Source organism: Halyomorpha halys, unplaced genomic scaffold, assembly GCF_000696795.3.
Source record: "Halyomorpha halys isolate HHAL.00 unplaced genomic scaffold, Hhal_1.1 Scaffold249.1, whole genome shotgun sequence".
Lineage (NCBI taxonomy): Eukaryota > Metazoa > Arthropoda > Insecta > Hemiptera > Pentatomidae > Halyomorpha > Halyomorpha halys.
The window spans coordinates 375,567-403,010 of record NW_027104890.1 but is presented as its reverse complement, the minus strand read 5'-3'; the positions used below and the strand labels follow the sequence as shown (position 1 = coordinate 403,010).

The following is a 27,444-nucleotide window of genomic DNA, read 5'->3' as shown; positions in this document are numbered from 1 at the left end:
TTTTTTAATCTGGGCTGTATTATTTAAATATAAAAAAACGAGGTAATTTTCGATTAAATAACCACCTTTTGGCACTTTTTCTTTTATGGTGAAAGATAATTCCGTGGCGAAGTAATTAGGAAGCAGTTAGTTAATTGGCAGCGAGTGATTCACCTTAGTAATGAATGAGTTCCTGTGAGACGTTCCCTTTAATGTCGATTCTTGAATTCCTTGACTCTTTAAAAAACGATTCTTCAGTAGGTTATAGAATTCTTAATACTTTTTATATATTTATATTTAATAATTTGTTTAATTTTATTTACTATAAAAATAGTTTTATTCAAATGAGGAGAAGGTAAGACATTGCAATCTTTACTTCCGGGCGCGGGTTGTGTACCTTATGATATTTTATTTATTATGTAATATCGTGGATCGACTTTGGAATCAGGGGAGCCTTTGTACTTAGGTTCGAGAATGAATCTGGCATTTGAGCTTGAATAATTACCGCACAACCTCCTTTTCGTTGGTCAATAAACAGTAATTCCATACCAAATACTGACTGCCTCGTGCTTGCATCGGTGCCGGTTTGAATCCGGCCTGAGACGGTCGAGTATTCAGTCATTTCTGTGGCAGGCCCACAAAATGAAAACCTGACCTCCAACATGCTTGGTTTGGTTACCTATTGATACACCTCTCCCTTCCCCCGTATTTCAGAAATGACTAGGAAGGAGGAGAAAAAAATTCAAAGATTCTTCATGGGTAACATTGGTTTTTATTCGTTTGTTAAAGTTTACAAATGGACAAAAAATATACTTAATTTTAGCTAGGCAGCCAATAACAGTCCCTTGAAGGCCATGTAACTATTTAATTTTCGAACGCCTCGAAGGTTAAAGAGAATGATCGGTATGCAGGATGGGGCACGGACCAGCCCAAGGGGTTGTTCTCCAGAACCCTCTCACCCTCGAAGTAGTCGACTACTCCCTCTTTCTCCTATTATTATTGTAATTTTTTTTTTATCTGGACGTTTCCTTCGAATAATTTTGAATATGATATAAATAAATTGTTCCAGCTATCGGAACATCTGTTACTTTCTGATGAATCACCTCCAAGATCCCTTCAACGCGACTTAGTAGGATTTCGAAAATACAGGTTCGAATATAAATCTATGTATTTTTCGAAGATACGCAATCGATATTTGTTTTTAAATTGCAACAAAGATGATATTAAGATCATGTCAACGCAGTGCGCTCTGCTCTGTTGGTCGTAGACTTTACGTAAAGTCTCGTGGTAAGAATTTAAACCACATTTTCTAAAAACGAACCAAGCTACGTAGCAACTAAAGGAAGGATTTGACGATAAATTTCAGTACGAAGTTGACAAGTAAGATTTTATATGCACCGATTATTAATAAAAACTAACAACATATTAAAGGGCTCCTTATTTTATGCAACGATAGTTCCTTAAACCTTCTGTTATACTGACGTGTTACAAGTCCAGTGTCTTCATTGTCAGTTCATACCTGAATAGCATAAGGATGCGTGTGGATGGTTAGATTGTTTTTGCAGAAAATGGAATTAAAATTGCGGAATAATGATATATTTTTCGAATAAACACAAAATAAACAATAAATGTTGTCGCGCCCTCCTCTCCCCATTTGGAACTATTGATCTAAATGTCACTGTATAAAACGTCACGATTTCTTATTTATATGTAAACTTTTAAGGAACATCAAATTAAAAGTTATGTTATTTTTATTTATTTATTTAATGTAATTTACAACTGTACAAATAATAAATACAATAAGTAAGTTTGTGGAACGTTTCATTTACACTTGAAAATCTTGGGAAGGAACCATCCGTTTGTGGTACTTCAAGAAATTAAAAGTATTTTAGGAACTATATGAAAAGTTTATCTGATAGAGTAAATATATTAATTTTTTTTTTATTATCATACTTTTGACGCGTTTGGTAACTAGTATTGGTGTACAGGTATACACTAAATATAATTACTATATATTTTAACCAACGCTAAATCTTTCCTTTGCTGTGTCCTTCTGGAGTGAATTACTACTTAAAGAAAACAATTTTTAATCATACTTAAATTATAATGTACCCCTTGAGCAACTGGTAGGTTTCCCTCCAGTTAGCACCCCTCTAGTTTTGAAGTTGCAAATGAGTTGAATAGGCTGAGATCAGGTTACTTGAATAACGTACCTTGTGATGATTTATTAAAGCTACAGTGAATAATAGACCTCCAGGAGCTTCATACTGTCTCAGGCTTAGTAACGTGATAAATTTTTTTTTTTATGATTTCATTTATCTAATTTCTATCACTTTCATGTTTAAGTATGACTGCATACTTCCATCTGAACTGACATATTGGCCAAAAGATACACCGACATCCGGAACTATTTGACTGTGTTATCACTTCGTGCTTCAGTACACTACACATGTATCTATCTCTCTCTAGACACGTATTCACTTCTAATCATATACCTACGCTAGCTCCCGGACCAATATAAGTAAAGTTCATGACATTACAAACAATAGGATTAATCTTAATACCTCCCTGGAGACTAAGATTCAAATTGAGAATGGTGTAGATACACTCACTAAGACCGTACAAACCATTTTACCAATCAAGAGAACGAAGTTCTTCTGTCTTTCTGTCTTTTTTGTTCAAAAAAGTTACTTCCCCCCAAAATACGGTCACTTATGATTTAAAAAACGACGTGCATTGAACCAGAGGAAAAGTTCTGGCTATCTTGTGACAAACATCAACTTAACCATCTCTCTAGCAGAGTAGGCAATACAAACATGACATTTTTTACGTACATCTGACTAACATACAGACCGGTAGCAATACTCTATGATAACAAACACGAAAAATACTACATTACACCTCTCTTAGACTCCTCTCCGACACCTCATGGACTTGAAGTGATAAAGAAATGGCAGACTTATTTGTCTCCCATCTTACAAACGTATTTCAACCTCATGAGGATTTGCTTGACTAACATCACTGCTGAGATATCAAACCAAGTTTTAGTTCTCATCTCCCTCTTTCTCTACCTACTTCACCCATCACATCTTCGGACGTCAAATTTATCATAAACAAACACTTCGCAGAGCAGCTTCTTGTTTTATCTAATTACACCTAAAATAGTACAATTTCTTCCCAAAAAAGCCTTAATCTTTCTGACAACTATTTACAATTCAAATCTTCGAGCTACTTTCCTCTTGTATGGAGGTTTTTCAATAGTCAAAATGATCCCATAACCAAACAAAACATCCGACCTATTAGTCATACCTCCATTTTCCAAAATATTTATTATTATTCTTCCCTTTCTTAGAAGAAAACAATGTTATTCTTAACCACTAATTCGACTTTAGACCTGCACACTCTACAATTCAACAGTGTTATACAGTATTTGACGCTACTGCCACGGCATTAAAAAAAATGTTGCACAGCAGCTTTTTTAGGTGTCGCATAGGCCTTCGATTAAATGTGGCATGGTCTCCTTAGAATACTTTAAAAAAATTCTATCACAGCCTTATTACTTAATTATAAGGTTATATCTTGTGAATAGATATTTCATAGTTATTCAGTTTAGAAAATATACTGATTACTGTCAAATCGGCGAGGGGGTGCCGCAGGGCAGTATTTCAGGTCCGATCTTAAAACTATACTGTACTCTATATATACTTCCGACGTTCCACAAACAACTAATACACTGCTCGCAACTTACGCATACTACACTGTAATACTTTCCTTAGATGCCAACCCAACCATAGCTTCTCACAACGTACAAACTTATTTAATCATGTTACAAAATTGGTTTGAGAACATAGGAAAATCGAATCAAATTTCATTTACACTTTGACGTTCGAACTGCCTTCAATTAACACTTGACAATATCTCGTTACCTAAACGAACAGGCAAAATACAACATAGTGCATTGACCGATATGTACTTATGCCACTCTTCCCACCTTCAACCATTCAGATCTTTCAATCAAAATTCCTCTGGGGACTCACAGTCTCTTTGACATCACAAGAAAATCACTAGACAAGCGCCTGGACATACCATTTGTGTCTAACATATTAAATAAAACTACCAAAACTTTTGATAACTCACTCACTATCATCCCAATCTATTGGTTCAAACATCAATGACTGATACACTACCACAAATTCCTACAAGAATACTGAAACGGTTCTGGAGCAGGGAACTGCTACATTAGGTTTATGTTGGAGTTCTATCAGTGGGTAGATTCTCCACATGTTTGTATCATGTCACTATGTCACTTACAGAAAATTTACTTGTTGTATACAGTTGTAATTAACAATAAATAAATTATTTAAAAAAAAAAAAAAATGGTTATGTACTATATCAGGAGTAGTCTTAATCAGAAGACTATTTCTCACAAATTCATGCTACTGTTTGGAGGTTTTCAAATGGATTACACTACATGCCAAAAGCCATATGTAAAATTACAAAAAATAATGATAATAATATTTCTGTAAATATTAGTATTTATTGTTATTAGTGTTTATTTATTTATTTTATTCTATTTTTACAGGTATGGTTTTGTGCTGTGGAAATTCTTACAAATGAAATAACAGTAAGTAGGAAACCTTAGGTTAGTTTTTAACAGGGAATATTTTTTTTTTTTTAATTTACAATGTTAACACTTTCTTGAGACTATTTAATATTGTTTAAATAAATAACATTCCATTCATTCCGAGTTTCATACTCAAGAACAATCCTTATTCAATTTTAGAACCAAAACATTTAAAAAACTACTTCATGCAGGCTATTCTTCACTGGTCATTTATATCAGTCCTCAAATTACCCTAATTAGTCAATTTTTCTCATTAAATTAAAAATATTTATTATCAAAATTATTAAATTAAATTAAATCATTATCACAATTTGTGATAAATTTTACTGTTGACTGATAAATAATTTAAATTTTTAATTTAATGTGAAAAATTGACTAATTAGGGTAATTTGAGGACTGATATAAATGACCTAGGCAGAATAGCCTGCATGAAGTAGCTTTTTAAATGTTATGGTTCTAAAATTATATAAGGACTGTTGGAATAAAAATGTGTTGAGACTAAAATAGAATAAAATAAAATTTAATAGACTAATAAAATAGAATAGACTAAAATTTTATCAAATGGATAAAATTTTATTTATTTAAACAGTGTTTTTCTTTTTTAGTAGCATTCCGTATAGTTCTGACTGTTAATGTTTTAATTCATTCAAAATACTTAAGGATCGCAAAGACTATCGATTGTTATTTTATGATATTATATTACAATATTAAATGTAGAATTGCGAAATAATATATATTTTTTCAATGAGTAAACCACTATAAAATAAATTTTATAGTGCCGACAAGGTCGGAAAAAAAATGTTAAGATGAATAAAGATTAAACTGATCTTTTACTTTATTGTTTTAAATGGAGTTTTATTTTTGTATATCATGAATTCTCTGCCATTAGGAATTTACGTTTATCCTCGTAGTTTATTAGGAAATGCTAAACAGTTTTCTTTTTATCTTGAGGCTATTGCTAATGAGCTAAAGATTTAAATTTATATTTTTTGTGTTATTGTGATATTGTTATTGTGATACCCTTCAGTAGTACATTGGCTTGATGCAGTGCAACATTCTTGCATCCTTTGTAGTGGGTGGCCTAGGCACGACCTCCCCGTAATCGTTCCTCCGTTATGAATGAGGGCTGGATCCATTAACAGTTGTTGCTTTTACATTACTATTTAGCAGTTACTAACACGTCTTATTAGTAAAACACCTCTCTTGTAAGTGATAATTTGAGTGCAATTTTTTTTTTTATCTATGTTACTAATAGTTTTACATTCTTACTTCTTCCAGTTTTATTTTTGTCTTACCTTTACAAGTAAATCGAACAGTATGCATATTTTAATATGTACGGTTTACTTATTATTTCTCTCTTTCTTGTTGGTATTAATTGTATTAAAATCATTATAGGTACTATGTAATGTCGTAAGATTTCAAAACCAGCAATGACTACTTTCAAATTTCTAATTTATTTTTATTTATTTATTATTCAATAAACAGTATTGCTACTAGATTATGAAAATGTAAAAGGATATTTTTTTTCCCAAAACGTTAAACCCCCATATTATTTCAGTGTTTTTATGAATTTTTTTTTATCTCTTGATACTACTAAAACCTAATACCAAAACTGTTTATTGAAAAAATAAAATAAAAATTGAAAATCAGTTTAAAAAAAAAAAACAAATTCAGGTTTTGTAATGTTGCATACAAAATTTTATATTAGTTAAACAATTTTGCCAATTATTCATTAATATATTAAAAATTAACTTAATAAATGACTTTAGAGAAATTATTTATCAAATAATTATTTGATAAAAAGTTTTATGGATCGGTAATCATTTGTTGAAACAGTTTAGACATTTCCTGGGTAGACGTGATTCACACTAGCAGTTGCATAATTTGCAGGTGCCAGGCACCCGTTGCAGAGAAAAATTCTCCTCCTTATATTACAATATAAGAGACTAAAATATACAGTAATTCTCATGCACTTTTTGGCAATAACAACTATCATTATTGTGTATTGTTCAGGTTACAAATAAAAATGTCATGTATATTTGTTTTACAATATATTAATCAGATTTATTACAAATATTCTTATAAATATGTTACTTATATTGATATAGCAGGTGTAGACCACTTACCTTATATAGATTATACCTTGACGGTTGAAAAGATTGGTGAATTTAATATCAAACACAAATCGACTGCTAAATAAAAACAATTAATTTTATTTAGAATAAAAATATGGAAATTATATAATAAAATTATTCCCAAAACTAAAATTGTCTCTACTTGGAGGAAGTGGAAGAGGACGAAAGCTCCCTGCGCCTATTCTCATCTAGATCCGCCAAAGGATGTCCCGGTAGAAAGTATCTCATCATGTTGACTGTATTATATATCCGGTAAAATTTTATTTATTAAGTTGTCACCATATCGCGTTACTTGGTAGGTGTCAGAATCCTACTGAATTAGTAAATAAATAGCCAGTAGAGCGGTCCTTCTTTCTTAAAATTTCTTCGGGCAATGCAAGAATAAAAATGTATTGTCATGATATATGTATTTGTATTTTATAAATATATTTGTAATTTTAAATGAATAAAGGGGGTATAAAAAAAAAAATTACTCTAAACTACTATTATTCTATCACGTAAAAACATAAGTACTTAAGAACACAATTACAAAGAATTGTTTAATTATAATTACATTATTGCTTTGGGTTGAATGTTTATTTTAATAATTTATTTTTATAAAATAGGTTCCAGCTCTTTTAAATGACTCAAACGTTATTATTTGTTTACTTGGTTGTGTTTAATGATTAGTATATGGTTGTTGAATTATGAAATCAATGTTTTCCATTGTACGAAATATAGTATACAACTGACATTTGAAGCAGCAATTTTTAACAAAGAAGAGTCTTGTTTGTGGAATGCTGCTTGTATTTTCCTTTGTTTATATTTTATAAATGCTACTGATTATTTACGCATAGTATCCACTAATTGCAAAAGAATGTTTGTAAAAAGTTGATTTTAACTAATTTATTTTGCAACAGGGTATGGTTTGTTTTCTGAATAAGACACAGTTGTTATATCTGGTAATGAGAAGTACATTAACAAAAACATTCAATGCGCGCATCGCATTACACAACTATCACTTACCAATTTACGGCCCAACGTTATCGTAATTAAAAAAAAAAAATTAAAAACCAGAAAAGGTGAAAATTATGAATAAACAATTTTTATTTTATAAATACACATACACACAAATATATTGACCGTATAATTTAAAATATGAAGAATATTGTCAGGGTTGCGGTCAAAAAAGAACAAAACAGTTTTCAACTATTTATGGTCCGACGTTAAACAGCTGTTAACCTATCGGCTTGAACAGCTGTTTATCCTATTGTCTTGAACAGCCCTGATGTAGCCCTACGAAACGTCGGACCATAAATAGTTGAAAACTATTTTGTACTGTTTTGACCGCAACCCTGACCATCTTCATAATTTTTTATTTTTCTGTTGCTATTAAAATTCTTATTTTAGGGTTTCTCGGGTTGGGAATAAATTCCTAAATTTATTGTAAGGTATTGTAGCTAGGACTCCATTTTGCGAGACTTGGTTATCTGGACTCCAGAGCCCTTCTTCACCCTTGGCGAGTTTGAAAAAATGCTCCCTTCAATACCAGATCGGAAGGAGGTTCTGTATTTTTTCTTTTACTATAAAAACACTGTTATATGTCTTCTACTTACAACCAATCTAAAAAAAGGGGGATTATCATGGTCAATTTTGGGACTTTGTACCTGGAACCATGACAGGGCACTTCTCGCTACCGCCTGGCACAGCTTCGGTTTTGCTCAGGATAACTCAAAATGTCTATTTCCGTTGGAAACTGGAATTCGTAATTACTCAGGATAGCAACACTTTCCCTAACTATATATTTCATTTGTAGGTGAGTGAAAGTAAAAAATGGGAATTGAAACGGACTTTTATGGTTGTTTTGATGAGTAATGGGCTATAAGATTTAAGTGGGTAATAAATATAATAGAAGGGGTGGAGGCGCCCTTGTTAATACTAAGACGTAGTTTGTTGGATTGGATTAAGACATCTCGTAATTTTCCCCGCCCTTTCATGCATAGATAAAAACACTAATGGTAATTGTAATCCTTAATTTATGTAGTATTATAGTTATTTATTTTTAGTTTAAGCCAATTCATTAAGGTTTCTTTAAACTTTCAGATACTAAAAATAATGTCTTAAAAAAAGTTTATATCCATGTGTAAATACTTCTAAGTACAGTACATGTTACTGGCAAATTTTAATTTATCCTCTTTCATAGTGATATGGTTTTCTGTTTGACGGTTTTCTGACTACAAACTTATGACACAAATTTGGATAGTAATGATTTTTCTCAAAAGATTAGACCTCTTACAGAAAAAGGGAGGCATGGCGCATACTGAACGATCTAAATTATTTTGAGGGATGAATTTTCGACGGATACCTTATTTTTGTGGGGTATCAATTCAGCAGGACTTTCAAACCAGAAAAAAATATTGACGCACTGATACTTACTCTAAGCAAGAAAAACAATATTTGAATTCATTTTATATTACATTAGTTTAACAAAAAGTGTAAGTGACAACTAAACATCTTGTGTTGTAGTAAAAACACAAACCAACACAATAAGCAGTGTTCGTTATAGATTTATTTATTATAGTAAATTTGGGATATATGAAGCTAGTTTTTAAAATTTAGGAAAAAAAAAATTTTTCTGGTTTTAATTTGGAAACAAATGGAAAGAATCATTTGGAATTAAATACTATCTTAATTCCACTTTGACGTGTACTGTGTAGGTTTCCATGCTGCCACAGTTTGTTTTACTACTGCGAATTCCCTCATGCATGTGTATGGTTTCGGATATTTGGATGGACTATTTATTACAAGTTGGACTGAATTTGTGACCCTTGTGCTTGTGATGATGCATCCACAAATTTGTGCTCAGTATTGTTTAGGTACTGCCAATAGATCAATATTTGTATGCTCCGTGTTTTAATTAATTATAGAATTTTCTCAACCTTAGAATCAATAATTAACGTTAGTTTAAAACTATATCGTGTGTGTCTAAATCCATCACCTAACTTTAGCGGTATTTGTAAAAATTTAACATAGCACATTAACATTATATGCCTGAGTAAATTAATTAACAAAAATATCGGGTTAAAAACCAGAACGAAAATTGAATTTATAGGCACTAGTACCGTTTCTATGTATTTTGTTATCGGCCATCTACTTTATCGGTATTTACGTTTCTTTTTTTTCCATTTTTATTTCTTTACTTTTCATAATGATAATTGTTTTAATCGAAATGAATTGTCGGTGCTATAGACAAGTCCGGCGTCAACTATGTTTGCCTTTCTGGAACACAAATTGTGTGTCGTTAGTCATTTTATTTTTTTTCCTAACACATGTAAGGTCTTTTGGGTTTGCGGCAAGCGGCAAATGTGTGGATCCGGCTTTATGGTTCTGGCCCGGGCCGGAAGCAGGATTTTTTTTTGTGGAAGGGGCAAGCTTAATTATGCCACCCCTTCGTTCGCCCTCTCCTCCCCACTCAATAAAAGTCAATAGCTTTATTACAGTATTTTAGATAATATTTTTATAACTGTATGTCATACTTTCATAACTTGTTATGGATTAAATTGACAATCAGGAAGCAGTAACAAATAGGTTTATGGACCTCCAGGAAGTAGTAAACTTCTTTCCATCATCTTTATTAAACATTTTTACACAAGAATCCTATGACGGAAATTAGTTATATACTGTATAGCTGAATTTTTGTTTAATTTTACTTGACTACTGTTTTTGGCTGACTGTAATGTTCAAGATCTTCCAAATACTTAATATTTTCTAGAGATAATAGATTTATTAAACACTATATTAGATTCTTCTAAAATTTTATTATAGATTTCATATAACTCTGTCACAAATTTAACACCATCCACAGCCTTACAGTCCAAATCACTACCCATCTATTTTACTAAAATTACTATTTTTGAAGGTTATACTAATAACATTAATTACGATAAATCCTAAGGGCATGTCTATTAAATAGTGTTAAAGTAATTTTTATTCAATTAAGCATTTAAATTCATAATAATTAAACTATATTTTAAATATTAATAATAAATTATCCTTATATGACCCTTATTCTCGATTTATTTTAATACATGATATTAGAAATTATTTATAATAAATATTCAACAATGTGAAAACTGTAGTGATTAATCTTAAAATTTAATAAATTATTGGAGGGTTGTATAGCTGTTCTGCTTCCCACATACTCAGAAAAAATCTGTTAATTTGTACTCAGTAACAATGAAAATTACATATAAACCTTTATTTCGACATCTGTATTTTAAGATAAGAACAACAATTTAATTAATTACTATCAACTATTTTTTTAAATATAATAATAATTTGTTTAAAAACAGCTCCAAACTGAACAAATACTGTTTTTTTTTCTTATTCTTAACAAACCGTTTTGGGGGTTGGAAAGCAAGATCGTGGGAACGAGGAGCCAATCTGGAGAGACCTTTCTCAGAACTAGCCCATATATCCAAGGGCACTCTTTTCAAGGCTCAGAACAAAAACCGTAACCTAAAGCCCCTACAGAAATTCCTCACACGCATAACTATCTTTGAACTTTCTATACCTTATATATAGTTGTATATATGTTAAAGATCAATTTGGTATGGTGAGTTTGTCAAAAATTGTTTTTGTTTTGTTTGTCTGACCTAAAATTCATTTGCAAGAAAATACATATAGTTCTATAATTATTATATAGTCATATACATAAAGTTTTCTTACGATAAAATTGCACAATTCAGAACTTGTTGGAAAAAGGCATTTTTAAAATTATAAAACAATTTGAAATAGAAGTGGTTCTATAACCAAAACATTGGTTAGTCTGAATAGATCAAATTAACTCTCGGAAGGTCGGATTAAAAATTGGTTTCTTTCAAAATCTGGTATTCCAAATAATTTTGTAATTCATTAATAATCAACTTAGTATTGAAAAAAAAAATATTGGTTTTTGGAATACAGTACAGTATCGCGGAATATATTAAACTATAACTTTCTAAGTTCTATTACTTATAATGATTAATATCCCTAGAATTTTATTTTTCTACATATTTCCCAAAAATATATTCACGAAACATTCTCCACGTTATTTGGAATATTAGTATTCGTTAAATTATTTCAGAAAATATTGAAATTGAAGAGTCATATTAGGGCTCAAATATTAGAAAATTTACTTTACAGGTTTTAATACTATTTTTTCGTATCGTTGGTATTTTTCAAAATATTGAGACATGAAAACGGAAAGGTCTTCCGAAATTGTTACTTTTCAAGAGTATTTATTGTTTTCCGTTGCTTAGTCCACGTTAGAAAAAATTATAATTATGTTACTGGGATTAAACAGAACAAAATTACTGGAAAGTTATCGTACTCGGGTAAAAATATGTTTCCTTTCAACATTAAATATATGTGGGCATCCCTGCACATACTTATTCTACACAAAATTTATACAATTTAATCCTTTAAATAGTAATAATTTATTCAGTTGAACTACCAGTAATACTTTAGAAGTTATTAAACCTAAAAATATGCGACATTGGTTTTGAAATTTGTTTCCTACTTTTCTAACACGCTCCACCAAGGAGTGGTTAACTTTTTACTTTTGTATTTTCCAAACAGCATTACACTAATCCATTGATTCCTTTGAAAGGAATTAGTTTACTATTACTAGCTAGGATAAACTATATTTGTTGTAACCTAATATTGTTTTAGAGAGTTTCCATATCGCATGTATTTGTAATAACTTAAGTTCTCGAATTCAAAGAATAATTAAAAAAATATATCTAGTATGCTTTCTAATGAGATCATAGTGTATTATGAAGTATGATAAAAATTTAAGAAATTTAAAAAGTCGTTTCGATTTGTAAACCTCCCATACGAATAATATAGTGTACCTTTGTAAAATATATTAGATACTTATACAAAATAAATGTCAATTAATAAGATAATTTTATCGGATAAGAAACTAGATATTCAAAACCAAAACATTGCATTAAATACCTTCCAAATCCTCAACATACTTAGATAAATCCTTTCCTATATGAAAATAGGATAAGAATATATAATTCCTCTTTAAAAAATAAATAAATACAGCTTAATCCTTTTGGAAATTCATTTAATAATATAATTTGATAATACTTTCTACTCTGTACTTATTTGGCAAGGTACTGTTAAAAACTTAAAATGTTCCCATTTATGACTTATTAATGCTTTGATTGTATTAAGCTATAATGACTTAAACATGTTCTTCACCCCTGCCCTACAAAGCGGTATGACTTATTCTCGAGCATGTATAAAATTAAAATATTATAATCTTGTATAGCTTTTTTTTTTTTTTTTGTAAAGATGCGTTTAGAATTAATATTTGTGATATAAATTGATCTGTGTTAATTAGCACGTAAAAGGACTAATTTGAATGTGTAGTTGCCTTCAGCAACAAGTTGTAAATGTGCCTTGTGCTGAGTAATGTTTATAAGAATAAAATAAACTTTAACAAAGTTATTTATCATTATATTTATCACAGAACATTCCCTGTTGTGAAATTTATAGTACTTATACCTTGTTGCTAAGATCTCAAAGAAATTGTTTTATCCCATCCTAAGAATACTTATTTTTAAAAAAATCTAAAAACAAAAAGTCCCTTGAGATTTTTCATTAGATGGTACAAAGTTAGTAACTTACTAAAATAGTATGTAACGGAGGGGTAGAAATATTTTCTATTTTCCAACTTTCATTGCCAAAGATGAGTCTAAGTTCATACTTAGACTGATGAATGATGTTTATATTTTATATAAAGTTGATATATGATCAATATTTCCGTTTTTGATATTTTCATGTACAATAGTCAGAAATCAGACCATTTTTTATCATACTAGCCGATAATTCTAACCAATTTTTTGGGTCAGTAAATGCAACAATATCTTCTTGGTTAAAATGATTATTTTTCGTAAAAGTGAATAAAAATATGGAAAAACATTATTTCCATTCTAAACTCTAGGTTTTAAAAATGTACTCAATGCAACCTAATTTTACATTCGAAGTTGTTGCCTACATTTATATGCCTGTAGAAAAATGTTCCTACACTATATCTTTATATTCTTGGATTTCCGCAAAACATTTCAGATTGGTTTTATCCCCTTTTGTATCCACACGTCTCATATCCAGTTCAGAATAACCAGGGACTTCGCTAAAGAAGGGTTAGAGGGGTGTCAGTTCTTCCTGAGGTTTTCTCTTCTTACCCTTCATATTTTGAAAATCCTGAATTTTAAATTTGAGAAGCTACTTAAAATCGTGAAGATTCCAGTAAGACAATTTATTTAAGGAGTAAGTATAATTTAAAACCAATGCTAGTACTTTTGAAGTTGAGAAATTGAGATTTTATATATATATATATTTTTTTTTATTTTCAAAACCACTTTATTTTTTCATTTAGATACAAAAATACAATAATTGAGATTTTATAGATATAATGTTATATTTGAATACGAAAGAAAATTATTATTATTGAGTGTCAAAATTTGAAACGAGGAGGTGACATTTTTAAATTTAAAAAGTATTTTTTAATACATTTGGAAAAATTGAAATTATTTATATAGTTGCGAATTCCGGTCTGAATTGTTGGGAAATTAAAGATTTTCCCCTCTCCAACACGTTTGTTGTCCTAGTATATATTATCTGCCATCAATATTTTATTACTTCCTTCTATTGATAAATTTTAAAAATTAAATAAATACTTTTTTCCGCTGTTGTTATAATTGTATCTGCCATTTTCTTTATACTTAATTTATTGTCGTTTGGTTTTGTTCATTTTCAGTTTCCATTAAGTATATGAAAAGTTCATTCTCTATCAAGTATATTATTTGTTTCAAATAACTATTATTATATTTTTGTTGGATGGACTTTCAAAAAGTTGCATACTGTAGACCAAAATAGACTGGAAACCATTGTTTGAAGTGGACCTTACTTAGTTGTGCTCCCCGATCAGAGATGGGCAAAAATTGGCTATAGCTAAAACTAATAGGCAAAATCGCCATGCATCCGACCCGTATTCATGAATGAACCATTGATAAATAAATATCGTATCCATGGCAATTTTAGTTACTAGTTTCATAGTTTCCTTACTCTGTCCCTGATTCACTGCCTTTTGTTTTTGCTATGCTCCCAGTTTAATAACATTACAGTAAATGAAAATTGACTTAACAATTTTTTTGGTCCAATACGGTCCAACGATTTTGTGTTGTAAAGTTTTATTTTTCATTTCATGCAACTATTTTAAGAGTTTGATTAAAATATTTATGACTCATCAGATGATCTTATTCTAAAGATAAATTTTCTTGAAATGATCTGCAATAATTTCTTAGAATGGATGACCCCTATTATGAATCAGTCTATTTCTTTTTTTTGTATTATTCTTGAAGCCCAATTCATACGAACTAAGATATCTGATTTGTGTGCTTGCAAGAAGATTTATGTTAATGTTTTATCAAAGGAATGATTTCCAAAAATTGTTTGTTTCCTTCGCTACAGATTTTTTACAATTTCTTTTTCTGATTTAGATGGATTCAGTGACAAATGCTTTTATTAAAAAATTATTATGTTGAGAGAGGTTTAAGAAAATAGACATAATTTTAGTGTTGCATGAAGGAGTTGTTGTATTATCAAAGTAGTAGCTTAATCACATTTAAATTCAGAAAATGATTTAATCAGTTGAGGAAGAAGTTTTCTATCAATTCAATACACCCACTTTTGGAAAGCCATTATTTAAAAATTAATTTAGGAATATCTCGTGTAGATAAGTTATATTTTTATTGAGTATATTGGTAGAGAACATCTACTTGAGAAGGGAAAAATGAAATTTTGAAATTTAATGAGTAAGTTTTCGCTCTAGAATTTGTAATTGTCGAAAAACCTTCACTTTTGATAAATGGATATATTAAGATATATCTTCACGGTTATATTAAGAACACTACTATTTGTTTTTTTGTTTTTTTCGTTATTTTAAAGTATCTTAGTAAGTCACATTTTACAAGTCATCTATATTTATGATATTGTTCCTGCTCATGAAGTAAAAATTTATCATGTAGTTTATTTATTTTTTCTAGTAAACTGTTAGTAGTTTAACATTAAAAAAGTGTTTAATAATTGCAATGTGACCATAGAAAAAAATATTGTCTTTTTTTGTAAGTGTATGTATACGATAGAAAACAAGGATGAGCGTAATTAGTGTTTGTTCTGTTACAAGAATCTTAGCGCCATGTTTATTCAATGATATGCCGTAGACAAAAATATTTTCTAGATTTTAGTAACTATTCTGCGATTAGAACAGATTTTATTCATGAATAACTACGGTATTATATTTGTATAATAATATTAGTCAAAATGTTGCCCCTGAATAATCTTTCAGTTTTTATGTTCTATTGGTGAGAAATAAAATGGCGCCATGGCGTCATGTGTGTAAGAGGTTTATTCATCCAAACCTTTTTTACAACTGATGGAATGTCTACAATTATTTATATAAAGTGTTATATCCAAATGATTTTTTTAAATAATTAATTTTTATGTAGTAATCTGTATATTTATTTAATATGTAGGTATGTGTTGTTAAGTAGCAGATATAATTTTTATTTTTCTTAAATTATCTGATTTTCTTAATTATTTTATTCTGATCGGATTGACAACTAAGACAGACAATATGGTTAAGGATATTTAATAAGAGGGTAGATAGTGCAGGGGGGAGGTGGGGTGGCGGGGTATTGATTGGGGTGAGTGTGTGTGCGTGGGTCGGTGGAGAATAGTTCGGAAGCGGGCCGCTCACCACGCCACCGCGCTAGTGGCGCCCTCGCCTCGTGGCTTCGGCCATTTCTGTGTCGGCAGCCGGCGGGTTCTCTAGCTCTTCGCAATGTCTCAGTGTTACATCAAGTTATTTGTGCTACAGTCGTCTCTGCCGGCCTCTCAACCCAGAGGAAACATAAGCGGTGAGTTTTCCTATTGTTTTATCAAGTTTTCTAAAGTTATTTCTCCCTTTTAGAGGCAGTTTTAGTGCCTAAACTCACACGTTGCAAGCACGCTCTCACAGACACAGGAAACCCTCCCCACCACTTCGACCGAGGGCGCAAGCTCCCGCCAGCACCACGTGTTACATTAAATTTTTCGAATATGAGGTCGTTCCCTGGTCTCTCTTTGACTTCAAGATACATTCCTTTAGATTATGCAATGACCCCCACCCCCTTTATTTTACTGAGCGAAGATTTGTCCCCCTAATTTTCCGATATGAATTTCTTCTTTGTTTTGTTGGAAATAGTCAAGTTTGCCCTTGTCGCTGTAGCGTTAGGTCGTTATGGGGGACTCCACGTGTGTTGGGACCGTGGGAAAGCGTAGTCACCCCCTCTTTTCCCGCGATCTCAAGCGCTGGCCCATTTCCCGTGTTTATTATTTATATGTTCCTGTGGCATTTATGTTTCAACTAAACCCTGTCCATTTTTATAGCATTATTAGTACTAAACATACCAATAAATGTCATAAATTTTTTAAAAGGAAATATATTAGTTCTTATCAATTTTTATATATTTATTGCATTGACTATGAAATAAGTTATGCTTTGTTGATAATACTAAATTTATTAACAAACCTTTACATTTCCACCTCGTTTTGTTTCTTGTTATATCTTTCTACTACTAAATTTGTTGTAATTGTACTTCTAGCATAGACTACTTTTATTTTCCAGAACCATTTTTAATTCTGTTAATTAAAGTGGCTAATTGAACGGAATGGGCCTGAGGGAAAGATGTTTTCAGGACGTGCAGTAGAGAAGGGAGAGAGGGGGATGTTTTTTGGGGGTTGGTCCGCCCTACCTGATACCAACCTCCTCTAACGGTCGCCACCCCTCGCTAAGAATATTTCCCACCATGTCTACATGTAAATAAATCTTCCATTGTTGCTCTACAATTTTTTTCCCCAACGTTTTTTCTCCTTGTCTTAGAGAATACTGCCTGTCGGGAGGACCACCTTCGTCTACAGATGCCAACGTATAACAATTTACATAACTGTTGAAACCTTTTTGGTAGATTTGTATAGAGTAGTTAGTTATTAATTATTAAATTTGTATAATAGTCTCTTTTATAGGATTTAGATGGTGACGTGATAATACTGAGTTGATTATTTAGTATAGTGTTGTTTACTTAATTTTTATGATTAGGGCTTGCTGGAATGCTTTAGGAATAAAACATTAATCTGTTGGAGGAATTTATTGTCATTTATTTTATATAGTATATTATTAATGAGATCCTGGAAGTCATGCTTTATACAGTAGGTATTCTGATAAAGATGTGTTATGATAATATCTTAATTATATGTTATTTTTTTAATTGTACCTTGATAGTTCGTGTATTCGTATAGTGACAATGTTTTCAGTGCATTGTATTGTAGTAAATGCGATGTTTCTAATATATTGTGAAATTATAGTTTTAAAACATTATTTTGTTACCATAACTAATTTATTTGTTGTAATAACGTTTAAACTTGCTCCCCTATGCGAGCGGATGTAACCTTCCCATTTGTTCTGTTTACCTGTTTCAGCTTGGTTGTTCCTGTTCCTTATCTAATCTAGATCTATCTGATTGTTATTGTCTTATGGATATATCAGTTGTTCTAATTCCTCTTATCATACATTGGATTCTACATTTCTTTTTTCTTCTTAATTTAATAAAATATGTTTGTTCTAAAAATAATGGCGCCTTTTCGTTAGTTTTATGTTCTGTTAAATAACTAAGTTTAAATTGAACAGTTAGAAACTATTTGTTGTAACTAGTATTTTTTAATTTATTTTCTTGGTTAAACCTATTAACTTATATTGTTTCTTTAACCTTAAATTTAATTATAATTCACATTTTTATATTGATTTATGTTATTCATTAGTATAATTTGTTATTCAACCTTACGATAATTTGTTTATTTTATTTATTTTCTTTTATATTTAGGTCTTTAAATAAAATTAAAAATCCTGCGGATTGTGCCCTTACTACGCAATTAATCCCACCGACCCCCGCTCTAGCTCTGAAGTGAAAATACCAGACTTTCCCTTCTGTACTACTTCGTCATTTGGAAGGCCATTTCTGTTTCATCATCGGATATAGGAGCTAACCCCCCGGGCTAAGGAGGCGGGATGGAGTATGTTTGTAGGCTGGAGGGGGGCAGGAAACGGGAGGTTATCGGTTTCGGCCAAGAGGAAATGACTCACCCACAAACGAAGCTCTCCCCTCTCCATGGTCCCACGGCCAATACTCTCAACAGTTCTAGTGCTCTTCCTATAACTCTTATAACTTGGAATTGCGGAAGGAGTGTTTTGGACTTGTTCGAATTAAACGTGAATGCTTAAGGTTTGTGTGCTCTAAGTGAAGTAGACCAAAGTTACCACGCATCCAGTGCTTCTTATAGTTTATTTGTATGTTTTATAACTTTATCAAGGACCTTAGGATTACTTTTCTTATTCATTAAATTATCATTAAGGTATGAATATCTTTTGTAGCATTAAACTTAAGCCTTTTGTTCTTTCCATAATGTGGTATATTTTTAGTTCTGTGGAAATACTACATTATCAGATTTTTTTCATATTGTATAAATATTTTCCATAACCAAGATTAACAATTTTTAGAAAATTTAAAGTTGCTAGTAATTGACTTAATATTCCATTAATACTTCTGTTGTGAAATAATGTAGGGTCACATGATTAAAAATGTTCGGGAAAATTAATTTGGCTTGTCTAGTTTAGATTAGATGCTGTATGGATTATCCTTCTTAGACTTAGATCTATTTTTAAATAACTTGTATAAGATCTGACTCCCCTTACATACTCATGGAATTTTAAATTCATCTAACGATAGAAGTTTTAATGGGCTATTTCACTTATTTATACTTTAGTATTCCTAAAATTGTATCGTATCGTATTGTCATATATATGTACATATCACTGCTTTACTGTGATGGGCTTAAATATCACAATTTTTTATTGGTCATATTCATTGATTGAACCTTGCAATGAAGTTACTTTTTATATCTTCATCTGAAAGTAACAGTCAGGGTACTATCTTAGGAATAAGTCCAATTAAAAATTAAATTAACTTTTTTTTTATTTGTCTAGTGTGCCATCAGCAAAATAAAGGAGCTATTTATGGTACATTATTAAATTAAACTTCAACATATTCTATGAGAATTGAACTTAGAGGATAGAAGGATGTTTTCCGTTGCTCAATGTTTGATTATTGATTGTCTCTTCTCTAAGTTTTAGAAACTACGTTAAACTGATTCTTTTTATTCCCAATTTCATGGTTTAAATAGTACAATAATAATTCTCGTGACCAATACTTTTAAAGTGTCTCTTTTTTTTTATACTCTGCACAAGAGTGGATGGATACTTGCCTTATGCATGAGGAATGCCTGCCTATATGTACAAGGAGGCACTGTCCTTGGGGTTTTATGCCACCCACAGCAAGATTGCATCTTTACGTGACGGAATCGTCCATCCTCGAGTAAATAATTTTCCTTTAAACATCATTTCCTGCTTCATTCCAGGTTGGAAAAGTTATTTATAAAGTTGAGGTCTCCTGCCCCTCCATCGAGTGGAAGAGATAACTTCCCTAAGAGAGTTCTTTGAAAGTCGTGCGCCCCACTATTGTGTTTTAAACAGTTACTTTTGCTCTTTGCCTATCTTATCTCCCGTGTGATATCGTACATGGCAGATAAACATCTGACATAGCTTTTGAAAAACAAAACCGTCAAATGGCGTAGTTCTTAAAGTCGTTTTATTTCTTTGTTTAATTCTTTTCCAGAAATAGTTTTATAAAATCTACCCATCATAGATATTACATTAATTACCCATCCTCTAATATTGTTAACTTATTTGTTTGTTGTTTTTTTTAACAAATGGGAGTATCAGTTATTTTTTTTATTTATTTTTTATTAAGTTTAATATAGTCAAAATTCTTTTTAACTGGCTGCATTATAAACTTCCCAATTCTCTGTGTTACTCTAATGTCGACTATAGTGCATGTTCTGTGACTTTCAATTTCTAGAAATGTTGAATACTTTACAGTTCAAGAGTTTTTTGTTGATAAATAATTTGAATTCCTATACAAGTGTTAAATTACTTCTTCATATGTTTTGGTAGTTCACTCATTGACGTGTTGTGATGCCTTTACAAATCTAGTTCTATGTATATTTTTATTCATCTGGTTAATAGGAGTAGTTGGCCTATCCAAATTATTCTCTATTAAAAGTAAAATTCTTATGGGGTCACAGCAGTATTGTGGGTTTGCCTCATACAAAAGTCTTACATGGTTTGTAGATAAATCTTACACCTTTATTTATTCCCCGTCATGTTAATACCGTTTATGTTATTCCCCAAAATGGATAACTTAATATCATAAACTCCCTACCATACAGTTGGCTTTGACCTTACTCAGTTGCAAGTACACTTGGAGTATTGGGTATAATGCAAATAAATTGCTAACATCAGTTGGTTTTCCATTCATATTATTCAAAACATGTTCATTTGCAATGGTAATGAGCTCTTTAATTTGGATTTATAGTTTAATCAGTTTGTCACATCTTGCCTGGTTGGTATGTACTATATCCTTGTTCATTAATAAGTGTTGTTCATTGGCTTAGGGACATAAATATGTACAGTAAATTTTATCGTTTTTCTCAAGATTTAAATAACTTTATATCCTTCATTAATTGAATTTTTTTTAAACAATGTAAATTAATTGTTTGTTTATATATTAAAATAACTTATATCGATTGGTTCATTTACCTCATTTCATCAAAGAATTCTTTGTGAACTATTGAAAATTACCACCTATTAATTAGTTAATTGATTTTTTTTAACGTGTGCAAGTAATAAATATAAATTGCCTAAAGAACAAATTCCTTATATCATTATAAAAAATATTTTTCTTAACTTCATCAAACGACTCCAGCCCTGCTTTAGGTGCCATCCTTATTTGATGTAATAATTTTTTTTTTGTAAATATAAATGATTTTAAGTTTTGCATAAGCCGTTTTAGGGTTAAAAAAAAATGATTCTACTACCAATTTTTTATTTTTTAAATTTATTCTATTAAGAGGTAAAAAGATTTTTTATAACATTCTGAAAATGTTTTTTGTCCTGTGAATTCAGTTCCTAGACAATGTTAAAAAAAAAAAATGGATTTTTGAATCCAATACATACGTTGTATGTGTCATCCTAACTTATCTACATAAAACTAAAAATTGCTAACAAAACTGGTCATGGTATATTTTATGTAATCTAGGTATTATTGCATTCTAAGTACAGAATCAACAATCTTTTTTTTATTATCATTATTTCGACTCCTTAGTCATTAAAATTATTTAATGTTAATTCCTTAAAGTTTTACACCTCTAAATACATCCAAGTATTATACACATTTCGTCAAGCTTATTTTTTCGGTTGCAGTCATTCATCAATTTTTGATTATCCTCTTTTAATGTATTTTCATCCTCTTTCTTCTTGTTACTTTTGAAGCTTTGATGCTCACGGGATTTCATTAAGTTCTTCATAAAATGTTTCCCGCCTCCTTCATATCCCTACGCCATATACTCTTCCTGCACGAGAGGACTGCCTGGCGACGAAGAGTACCGAGAGGAAGTACGGAGGCACACTCCCTTCCTGCCTCTTCCCATTCACCAATCCCCACTGCACCTCTCCATTCACTGGCTTCTGCTTTCAATGGTCCCGCCTAAGCTACCATAGTGTCTATCCAGTCCTAACTCCAGGCATTCACGGCAAGAAAGTTCAGAAGCATGCCTGACTCTCTTTACAGTGATGCTAAATAAATTTCTCTTTGTTCATCCATGATTTGTTATATCTATCTCAGTCTTTAACTGATTCAATTACAATTTTTTGTTTGTCGCTTATTACAAGATGCTAGCGCCTAATAGATTTTCAGGATTTTAGTTTCATTTATCTTTTTTTCTGTTTCACTATACTATAGTAACAGATACTATTCTTGCTTGGTTTAATTCCCATACTTCTTCAACTGTAAAAGAAATCACCTGGATATGAAGTTGGAATGCGATTTGTGTTTAAGGATATTTTATATTTAAACGAGATGCATGCTGTCCTGTCGCATTAGTGTAGTCAAAACCCGGTGCGGTTGGTATCTTCATCAAACTCATTCCTGAAGTACACTTCCACGAACCACATTTTAGGAAACACTACCTTAGGACTAGCTGGATATTGTAATTATTTTGACCATAAAATTTAAACTTATAGGTAACTTAAAAAATAGTTCCAAACCATTTAGTAAAGTTTTGAAATTCTAATTAAATAAATAAACATCCAAATTTTAACTTAACTTCACTCTAAAATAATGTAACACTGACATATTATGAAAAATGAAAATTTAGCATGCATGTCAGAGAGTTTTCCCCATTATTAGTTCTTGAAAATTCTCTTCATGTTTAGGGCACTGTGATGATTTGGTTTGAGTCATGATATTTTTTATGATTACAAAAATATCGTTCGTTATTATAATATCTGAGTGCCATTTATACTACATAATAATTGGGTGATACGGTCTTGCTAATAAAATTTTATTTGAGATGAATACTTTGATAATACTTTCTGGTAATTAAAAATATAAGTATACAAGGATTCAAAAAATTCAATATATGTTTTTACGTCATATTTTAACTGAGAAACAAAAATATATAATGAAATACTCAAGTGGAAGTATAGACTACTAAAAGCCTCTTGATAGGATGTTAAAAATATTGAATGGAGAGGTGCAGTTTATCAATGACCTTACTAATCTAGCTCCGTTTCTTGGAATCTATATCATCAACGTTCCCTCGTTTATCGTTGTTTATATCGTTCGCTTTTTAATCGTACTCATTATGATACCAAGCTATGATGCATTTATATATTTTACTTATAAATAGAATCATGTTTGTTATTTTAGTGTTCGTTTATTATTTAAATTTCATCCGTGTGGAGTTACACAAAAGATCATTTATTTTTTGGACCATAAGTATATTTGCGCCATTTTTTCTCTTTTTTCATAGTGATTTATTCTTGTATTTTAAATTTCTATATTCTAAACATTGCATTGAAAATTATAAATCAGCATTTTTATTAAATGAAATGTTTACTTAGTTGTATCAATTAAATTTTGTGTGATTTAATCATTAATGTTATTGGTAATATGCTTTAATTAACTAAGGCTTAAAAATGGAAATTATTAAGTTCTGACCACACCGCAATCAGCTCTTTTTTGTAAATCAGGTGGTTTCTGCTAAACCGTGTTATTAACTGGCGATGAACTAGTCTCTTGAAATTTAGTCCCTTTTAAGCCTTAAAAATTCCTTATCATTTTTACGATTGATCATAGTTCTTCCATTAACGTTCCTTACGGATTACTTATGGGCGCTCATGGTATAATGGTTCAGTTCTGAACTAGGATCGGCCTGATAAGGTTGCATGCCGAAGGGCGATGTTCCGGTTCATCTATTATTTTTTAACAGATAGCTGCTGTGGTGTCATTGCCCCATCAAATATCTAGATTTTTTTCTTTTTAATTCTCTTACGTTAACCCCGATTTTAGATAATGAATTCAGTAATTGGTCTTCAAGTTCGTTAAGTTATCGCGATTATTTATTTGTATCTAATTCCTTTCACTCTTGCTTGTGTTTATGTAGCTTTCAGATACTTTTTTATTTGATTCAGATGCGTTGATTTTGTCAATTTAGAATTTGTCTTCATTAAAAATATATTTTTTTATTTCATAATCAATAAGGAATTTATCCTAACCCATTTTTTTTCTAATAAAATCTTTAATGACAGCCATTTAACTAATTTTCATTCCAAACCACTATTCTTGTTTAGTTCTTCCCCATTATAGATCAATTTTTAATAATCTTTGTTGCATTTATTTGCTTGGTTTTGTTCTTTTCACAATGTAAAATCGCTACTTAAATGTAAGAAGAATAAGCTACTACTTTATATATGCCACCATAATTTGTTTTCAGAACTGTGTAGAACCTGGTTTTGAACCGACAATATACTTCTACAGTTCATCTCTCCCTTTTCCACTCCCACATATTTACCCATTGCTTCTGTTGAATACGAAATTATTCGACTTTAGTTATGACGTGACAAGCATAAAGTTTTGTCCATTATTAATGAATAGTTATTTATTTATATTCACTTTCCTGGATTTTAGGAGCTCCATAATTCTGTTGAGGTTATTTTTAAAATTTTTCATTAGGTTTTCTTTCAGGCGACATGATTCATTATTTTTTCTGTACTTCAATTTTCTTGGCTTGATACAACTTACAGCTCTCCTCAAAGCCTTACCCTTCTTCTTACGACAGCCTCCCACCGTTGACAAACTCCTTAGGATCCACAGCTCCCGATAAAGGAGGTAAAGGGCAGCTTGGTATAGGTCAGTATTGGCCAGGGTGGGGGAATGCACATTCTCCGTTACCCCTCCAGTGCATTTTTCCCCTCCCTCTTTCCGCCTACCGGTCACTGTCTATCTTTTGCTTCCGTACTCCAGGGGTCGGCGCTGCTGTAGGTCTTCGTCGCGAGGGTCAAGGGTTTTGTAAAAATTGATTTAATTCTATCCCTATGAAAGTTTCTTTTCAATTTTATAGTTGCTTGGCTCATTGATGTATAATCAGCATGGTTGTCTAAAAATAGTGTTACGGTTGATCTCATACAGCGCCTCGCAATCAGCAATTATCTAGCCGTAGTATTGATTTTAATTACTCTTTTTGCACAAAAGTATATGAGTAGACTTCAGAAACATTTTTAATTTTTCGTCCTTATAATTAATAGACAAATGTTTTTATTTGACGTTGTTCATATTTAGAACGTTTCTTATTCCTATGGCACTATTTCAACTTTACCTTATGATTACATATTTAACAAAATTATATATTTACTTTGTTTTTATTTTTATTTTAGAAAGTAAGTTCAACGTGTAACTTTAGTTGTCTTCATAAGTGTCCGTCGTGTACAATTGTGTGATATATGGATCTGAATCTGTCTTGTGGATCCGGTATCTTCCTGTTGATAATTATATCAGAAACCTTTTGGTTCGAAAAACATTCCTGATTAGAAACATATTTAAATTTGTAATTTAAAAAAAAAGATATTAAGGAACTAAAAATACAGGAAATTATCTTTCGAGTGTATTGGAATATATGATTACCTGTGGTAGTTAAATGTAAGAATTTTACTTGCTTTTGGCAATCTTTAGTATTTGAGCCTATACTTAACCGATTATAGTATTATGTGATATTTAAACTTTTATTCCCTCATGCATTATCTTTTTATTTCCATTTATTAAATAAGGGCGATTATTCTTCTATATCCTAACTCAATATTCCATTATTCTTACGGGTTGCGTTCTAATGGCCAATTTGGGATTTCATGAGTGACCCGTTATTTTATTTACTTTCCCAGTGTATGTTTAGCTAGCTCTAAAGTTGCAATTTTATATTTTGATTAGCTATGATTATGACATTTCTGATTTATTTAGATTTAAACAAACAAAACATATTCTCTGATTGCGTAGTTACAATAGATTATTTGGATTGCAATGATTGTATTCAATCAATGCATGTAAACAATTTGACAAGGTTGTTAATTTAATAGGATATCTCATGATTCGTGATTTGTGACAATGACCGAACATATTTTCAAAATGTATGGAGCATTGGAATTGTTTTACAGTGGATGTGTCTGTATTGTTGTGAGATATGGACTTGGTTGGGTTACTGCTTGGCCCCTCGCAACCCAGATACTTGATACGATAGGTTGCTCATTACATGCTGATATGACTGATCCGACAAAGAGCTAGCGCTGTGAGGCGCCGGACGCAGTGACCTTGACAAGCCAACAACCCGAGACAGTTAGCCAGACATAGCATCCCCCTACCACGGTGCCTTTACCGTTCCGTCCATCTGCTCTGTCGTCCTCAGGGTCAGTGTTCTCTCTCTATATTATTTCTGTCTCTATATTATATTCTAAGTCAACATTTAGCCAATCCTTATTAGTATAGTCGTAAAAGTGGGAAGAAATATCTTAATCTTACGATACTGAACAAAAAGAAATAATTCCCCTCATATAACTAGTTTTCAAAAATAATAGTATCGACTATCTTGCCGAGGTTCATGCAATTTCTAATGTTTCTTAGGTATAAACTTCAGACATATTTTATTCATGAACTGAATAACCATTCAGTACTCAAATTATCAAATCCATTCCTAGTGTTAGACTGCTAGTTTAATTGTCAATAAAATTCCCTTCATTATAGTTTATTAACACATTTCATCCATTTCTGCAGCATTTTATCTTCCTATTAACAATTTATTTTAAAAGCAAGATCGAACACTGCAGAGATGAATGAATTATGACGGTGATAATTTATAGCTTAATGAATAGACTATTTATTAAAAATAGACATCTGGGAGGGCCGAAGCGTTATCGAATCAGTAATATAATACAATCTGTATGGCGTTTCTCCTCTTCCTTTCCCCAAAAATTGCTATATTAAATAGGTTTTTAAAATATATTTTGTTTTTCTTTAATTTTTAATTGTTTAAGGAAAAGAATAACATTAACCCCAATTCAAAATTTCAGATTTTACGTTTCATAATATGTATGATTATAAAATATTTTTATTTTTTTCTTGTTTATTGTAGTTT

General features: G+C 31.0%; 1 protein-coding gene across 5 annotated transcripts in view; it reads left to right on the top strand.

Moving 5' to 3' along the window:
* LOC106680185 (serine/threonine-protein phosphatase 4 regulatory subunit 1) overlaps window positions 1-27,444 on the top strand; it is a 258,369-nt gene that overhangs the window by 207,061 nt on the left and 23,864 nt on the right. The window contains exon 1 of one of the 5 annotated variants that reach the window (XM_067045754.1): window positions 4,562-4,603. The exons of the other annotated variants lie outside the window; for them this stretch is intronic. The gene's annotated coding sequence lies outside the window, so the exon portion shown is untranslated. Of the gene's footprint in view, window positions 1-4,561; window positions 4,604-27,444 lie in introns of those variants that run through there. 5 annotated transcript variants of the gene reach the window in all.